Source organism: Macrobrachium rosenbergii, chromosome 37 (genome assembly GCF_040412425.1).
Source record: "Macrobrachium rosenbergii isolate ZJJX-2024 chromosome 37, ASM4041242v1, whole genome shotgun sequence".
In the NCBI taxonomy this organism is placed as follows: Eukaryota; Metazoa; Arthropoda; class Malacostraca; order Decapoda; family Palaemonidae; genus Macrobrachium; species Macrobrachium rosenbergii.
Genome location: NC_089777.1, coordinates 37,512,082 through 37,519,349, shown reverse-complemented (window position 1 = coordinate 37,519,349; position 7,268 = coordinate 37,512,082). Strand labels below are relative to the sequence as shown.

The window sequence follows — 7,268 nt, the reverse complement described above, 5'->3', positions numbered from 1 at the left end:
CAGGCCCTAAGAGAAATATTTCTGTGGGCCACTGGTGTTGCTGCTCTGGGGCCTTCTGAAGGATGAAACTGGACAAAGAGATTCCAGCACCAAAACCTATCAAATCAATAAAGAGATGACCCGTACGTTCCACTGAAACTGATTAGAAAAACTTTTAAAGTTTTCACCATCATATCAATACGCCCATAAATATTTTTTTTTTTTTTTTTAATATTCAAATGTTCGCCTGCTTGTTATTTCAGCATACATAACACTCCTGAAATACAGGTCCAAAATGTAAACCCATTACATTTACCCTTGACCAGGGGACTGTACAGTATATACTGTTTAACTAATTACTGTATCTAGATGCTACAAATGGAGTACAGTATAGAAAACCGATGACATCACGGTTACAAGGAACTCCCATTGCAATGAAGGAAATGAGGCCACTGAAAAGACACTGGAGATACTGTTTTCCCTAAAGTGAATGCAATCCTTATCTGGAAGACTAATTTTAATTTCTAGATCACCTACACATGCCAAAATAAATACCTCCTCCCCACAGCTTTCCTTGAATAAGCAGAAGTGATATCTGGGTTGGGAGTAGGCATGACTTCCAAGCAGTTCTTTTTCTGAAATACAAGGAAAACCAACCAGAACAATTTCACACAAGCAGGCACTTTCAGTACCTCAAATCACTAATCAATCATTCAATTTTTTGGGTAATCCCATTCAAACAAAGGTACTGAATCACGGTTACCCCTTTTATTAACTAAAGGCAATTGGAAGATTCTAATATAAAAGTTTAACAACCTAATTTGAAAACTAATTCAAAGTGCCAGACAGGAACAAAAGCGTACTTTGCTTACAATTCACATGAAAGTTACGCATTTTTGTACTCCAAGGGAAAATAAACACATACAATATTAACCGAGTGCCATAACCCAATCAGCATTTTAATAGTATAATGAACTGGAACTTCATTCACCTTTGCCATGTCATATGCTCTGTAAAATTTTTGATCTGATCCATAAGGTATTTGTTCACTTTAGATGGCTGCATAACCTTAAAACTGAAAAATTCAGTAAAGTACTTATCAAGAACCTCTGAAGTGCAATGGATGAAGACAGCATCTACTCAATACAAATCTCAAGGGATAACCAGAGTACATCACACCTGGCTCAAGTGTTCCAGTTTCTCATCAGTCACTCAATCAGGAGAAGACTGAAGAATTTGATGACCCTGTCAAACAAAAACATACACACAAAAAAACTATCTCACTCCCCCATGCCAAATCTGCTTCACATAATATACCAATACTCTTACAAACAGTTGTACTGTAAACCCACAAAGCTTTACCAATATACAAATTCCAATAATTCTCTTTGTCATCTTTGTGTATTACACAATGTCCCAACTGCACTCAAATCTAACCCTTTCACACCTGGCATGCAATTGAAATGGTTGTGCTAAATTCCCACTCCTGAAGTGTGATCACAAAAGTTCTTCCTACAAACATGGTACCATTTACATTGGCATGCACACACAACTTGTACAATGTTCTTGCTTCTCATTCTTCACACAAGTACTGCATATGCAACTTACTTATGTTATCATTGTTATCACCATGTCTACGTGTCCTTTGACAGTTGCAAATTAAACTATCACTAACATTTCAAATGGTTAATTTGTACTTAAAATGAAAACAAATGGACTTGCAAATAAACTCTGAGGTCTTATTTTCTGACAAGCCTTACACATAGTAGCAACATCCATACAGATCTTACTCAACTACTGAGTATACACCCCTCCATAAATTACACAATTTGGACTTACCAAGTGGCCATACCTCTCATGAACAATTTTACATTATTTCCAGTACACCATTCCCAAAAAACAATGGAACATATCCTCTTTCATCCATCAATTTTTATGCATAACACACCAGTCCATGATAAACTACACATCTATAGCAAATCTATGGAATTCTTTCAATATACCCTTCCACTTGGGGGAATCGGAACACTGACTCAATGCATACTTCTCATTCCCTTGCTCGCATACCTTTCAAACCTGTGTTCTTTGTTGTACGGTGTTTGGCCCATTCTCTTAGGCTAGGTATTCACCGTCAGGTTTACCTGTCAGTTCACCTGTGACTGTTCGATGGATAAGTGTCCACATGAAAATGGTAGAACTGTCAGTCAGACAGTCAACTCGAAGTCACTGTCCTCGGTTCTTGCCTTGCTTACATTGTGGCAGTATACTGTACTGTACTATATGGCAGCGATGGAAAATCCACTGGGTGATGAGGTGGAGCTACTTTGACTACTTACCTTGATTAATTACTGCAATAGGTTAGCAACAAAAAGGTACAAAAGAGTATAGTTTAAATACTGCTTATTAAAAAGATATGTATTTTCATACAATATTACCAAGTATAAATTAACACCTGGGGGTTCTTTCATATATTTATGAAATGGATAATGAAGCCTACTCTCACCAGTAAAATCTTTCATAAAAAGGCAATACTGTATACTTACCTAGGCCTGTACCAAGTCACATATCACATGGAAATAGTTTTTTCATTTTCTATTACTGTATGCGACTTGGACTCAGAACAGCCTACAAATATCACTGGAGGGTCTAATAATGAATTAGGCTTACACATATTCATATTCTGGTCAGAGCAGCTGAGATCCTTTTTCCCTGGCAAAAAAATCATTGACAAAACCATTGCTTACCAGTCTTGCCACACACACACACACACACACACACACACACACACACACACACACACACACACACACACACACACACACACACACACACACACACACACACACACACAGGTCAGAAAAACTTTATGTAATTACATCAGTTCTTCGTTCTGGTTAGTGAACTTACTCTGCCTATAAACTGTCATCTAGGCATAAGTTTTAACGCCAGATATGACTAACTGACACCTAACTTGATCATGAATACTCAACCTTACACATACCTGCTATATAACCTGGCCTACCACAAGCAGTACAATGGCTTCCACGGACTTTCTGCATTCTAGAAATATGACCCTGCTGGTCTCAATTACCACTTCACCCTTCCCCTACTCTGTACTCCCCGCACTTCTGCTGTATGTCCTATTCCATTGCACTTAACACATATAACCTTACATTCTTTATACCTTCACACAATGCCGTAACTCACTACAACCAAACAAGGCACCTAATTAGACACTACATTCATTCATTCTTACATCCTACTCAATGGCAATGAAAACTCCTTTCATTCTGGCTTCAATTCTGCTTTCATCACACCTCAGACTTACACTCTCTTCACTCTAGCACTCCAAGCATATGCAGTATTTGAATGTTGTTCTCTCTCCTACACTCCCATAATACTCAACCAAAAACCTGGCCAAAACAATTACAAAGACACTTATTAGGGCATCTTGGAATGACTTATTCAGAGGGATTTTACTCTTTTTTCCTACATGCAAAATAATTTCCTTCACTGCACCAGATTCAAAATCAAGGTCTGTTCCCAACAAATCTATCCCATTTCAATCTTCATTCACCCATCTCATCTTTTCTTTCTACTCAAGATTTATAAACTCAGCCACACATGCAGATATAACTGCCAGAAATTTAATCTATGTCTTCTTGCCTAACCCTCTTCCTAGCCCAGTCTCTTACTAAGCATACATTTGTAAGACTTTCTTCCTCATTCTCGCTTCTTCAAACTCAGTCCTTTTCCCTCATTTCACCCAGCCTTAAGTCTCCTTTCTTGTTCAATCACTCTTTTCCAGTTTCATGTTCATGATCTACATTCGTCTCTCAGAACTTGGCCAACCTTGCTTCCAAAATCCCTCCTATGCACAATCTTACATTCTACTTCATGCTCTTCCTCACTCATACCATTCATTGACCTCATCACTCATACCCTCACTCTCAATCAGTGACTATATCAGTCTTCAATTGCTGAGCACAGTGTTTTTCATTTCTTCCTTTAAATTCTACATCTTTTATGTTATTTACACTGCTTAATTTGCTGGGCAAGCACTGCCACAGGAGTAGAAGTCCTCATCTTCCATTCTCCTTCCGCACCTTCTACTCCCTTACATAGGCACTATATTTCATACTCTCTCCCCCTCTTTCTTCAACCACTCCACCTCTTCCCATTCCTCTCATTAGCATCTTTTCATTCTTCATTCCCCTTTTTTAACCTTTCATGCTTTCCTCTTCAATTCCTCTTTACTTTTCATTTCCATCTCGACAGTACACTTACCTATCTCCTCTGGCCCCTATAATCTGATTCTTGCCCCACACTGGGGAAAAAACATTTGGTGGATTCATTTACTATTCCTGGTGCACTCATGGCAAGAATAGACACACTTCACAGCAGTCATGGCATATGCTGTGTACAATTTTTCATCAAGTCCATAAGGTGCTGTTAACTCTGGATGGCTGCATACTCTTCAAACTTCAAAATACAGTACTAATAAAAAATCTCTAACTAGCACTTGATGATAGCTCTTCTCAATTGATAGCTCTTCTCAATAGAGATCTTAAAAGACAACCATATAATGTATCACATCTGGTTCCTGATTGCTCTGCAGTCACTCCTCCATCTGATGATGAAAGAATTGGTGGAACCTGTTAGTGCGAGACAAAACAACAATAAACCTAAAAATCTACTCTCACCTTCAAAGGTCAATCTAAAGGTCAATCTAATATCTTTGAAGGCTACTGTGTAAGAGAAGAAATTCAAATACGTACTGTACTGAAGATTCTAAAACACTGTACTGTATTGGATGGAACTGGACATGTCCTTAGACCATTTTAACACTACTGTACTGTATTTCCACCAGAAGTCATGTTCTTAGTGGTCTTGGCAAAAACTGATTTAAAAGATAAGGTTTCACTCCATTATACTTTAAATACCTGAAAACTTCAGGATCCTTTAAGAGAGCTTTTAACAAGTTAGCACCAACAACTAGCTGGTTATCTAATTCAGAAATGAAGAGTTGAGGAAACCCATATTAATAACAATGCAACCTAAAAGTCTAGTCTGATGACCTGGCACTGGAACTGTTCAGTTATTCTGTACAGTGACGGTAAATGGTTACAAGATAAAACTGATAAATTACTGTTAATCCACTAATAAAAATGGGTAAATATGAAAAACATCAATAGTTTTAAAAAGTCCAGGCCATCGACAATCATTTTAAACCTTTTTTGGAACCTGAAAGTTTGCTGCCACCTCTAATCCACATACTTGGGTCAATCCACCAATATGTGCTTCATAGTAAGGTTAAACAAATATGAACCTTCAATCCACCAATATGTGCTTCATAGTAAGGTTAAACAAATATGAACCTTCAATCCACTCATACTAGCTTCAACACCAAATTTCTCTGGTACAATGATGACAAAAATTCAATCACTAAACAGACTTTCTGATATTTTAAATTTTAATCATAAAAAGGATTTAATTTGTTTTGCCATTTTTGTTTAATATAAGACTGGATAGGCCTTTTCACATCAGTATAAGGAATTGAAGGAAAATCAATACACTACTGCAGTACTGTATTCAGTCTTGTCGCATAATTGGCTTCTCCATCTACTGGTTCATTACTTCTGAAATCAACATGGACCGGCACCCAGCAACACTGGACTAATTTATAAGCAAAGAGCCATCCTTGGACTCTGGAATAGTTTGATGAGAAAGGCTAAATTGTCTAATGGCTGAGAGAGCATTAAACTAAATCTGAGTAAATAGTAAAAACTCTGTCATCTATTTTGTTCAAAGCTGTAGAGATCTTAATATGGTTGTGGATTCAGCTATGAAAATTACAGCATTACTGGATAATGTAGCTACATAAGACTCCTCATTATGCATGACTGCAAATGCTTACCCCATCCTCAGTCTTTGATCCACCTGAATAGAACTTTATGGAGTCTAGGGAATTTCATCATGGACTAAGAACTTTAATTTATTGATGCCTCAGATAAAGATTTCCTGCATAATGCTTTTTTACACACTAGGCTTTTAAACCATACACGCTGGAATTTTTGAATGTTTTTATTATCTTCTGCATCTCCAAGGAATAATCTTTCACCTTTTCACTGGTATGCACTGGAATGGTTTACTTCAGTTCAGGGTGTTGAATTTTTCTGACATTGTGTGAGCACATATCTAGTAGGGTTATGTAGTGAGCATTTTAACTGATTTATGTAGTGCAGCCCCAGTTTTCCTCTAAAAGACTTAATAAGCATTTGCTCATTGTTCACATAAGCTCTCCACAGGAGACATTCTGAAAGCTCCATAGCACATACATACACTCATATTATGTACAGTATATTACATTTAGTTTTTATATTCAGTTTAAAAGCCCTAGAGCAAATTTGGCTGCAGTGCTCTAACTCTGATCTACAGTGTATTTTAAGCTTAAAATGATGTTTTATCTGTTCAATTAAAACTGTATACACTGTGTCCTTCAAAAATTTGAGTGGAGACCAAGTGTCAAATATTATTGCAGAAACCTCACTTTAGTATGTATAAAATTTGCCCTTTGTTCCCACAAGAATACAAGCCATTGTCTACATGGTGGCTTAACTTTTGGGGATAGAACTGTTCATGTACCAACTTGTACTACAAAAAAAAGTCGGCAACCAACTCTATCCACTTTCCTTCCCACCCAACGTGGCATGTGATTGGGTAGGTGGAGTTCCCTTGTAAGTGTGACCTCTCATTCTAGAATAAGTGAATGATTGGAAGTTACCTGGCATTTTGACTACCAGGGTCATTGATGCCCATATCTAGAAAAAAAATAAATAAATAAATGAAGTAAATTTAAAGCCATTTAGAGCTCCATATAAAAATAAAATGACAGAATCAGGACTAGAATCTTCAGCAGACTAGCTTCTGACAAAGTTAATAATGCCACTGGCATCATATATATCCTCCAAAAATCCCAGCAAGGGTAAACCTACCATCCTCACCTTGGGCCTCAATGCAGTGTCAATTCCTCAGATCCCCAAGACTAGGGCATTCAGAAAAGGGACAGTGATCATTATTAATGTAAATTAGCTAAAAGGCCATGCCCTATGTTATCTCCCATCTCCTAGGCATTATTTCCATACTTTGAAGGATGTGTAACAAGTGATTTCATTCAATTTTTTTTTACTTGTGTTTCAATGGCCTTTCCAGTTGTCTTACAATAACGCTTTAATTTGAGGTTAATAAACAAGAGTAGATATATCATTGGAAGTAGCTCAGCTACAGCC

The 7,268-nt window shown here is 37.3% G+C and overlaps 1 long non-coding RNA gene across 2 annotated transcripts; it reads right to left on the bottom strand.

Moving 5' to 3' along the window:
• Positions 1-309: 309 nt before the first annotated feature.
• On the bottom strand, positions 310-7,036 carry LOC136825495 (uncharacterized). 2 transcript variants are annotated; one of them, XR_010849356.1, is made up of 3 exons: positions 6,984-7,036; positions 4,267-4,634; positions 310-614 (listed from the first exon to the last, which is right to left on the bottom strand). It is a non-coding gene; the product is annotated as an uncharacterized lncRNA (long non-coding RNA). The 2 variants fall into 2 exon arrangements; XR_010849357.1 differs by lacking the exon at positions 310-614 and having other exon boundaries at positions 4,267-4,609.
• Positions 7,037-7,268: the final 232 nt, after the last annotated feature.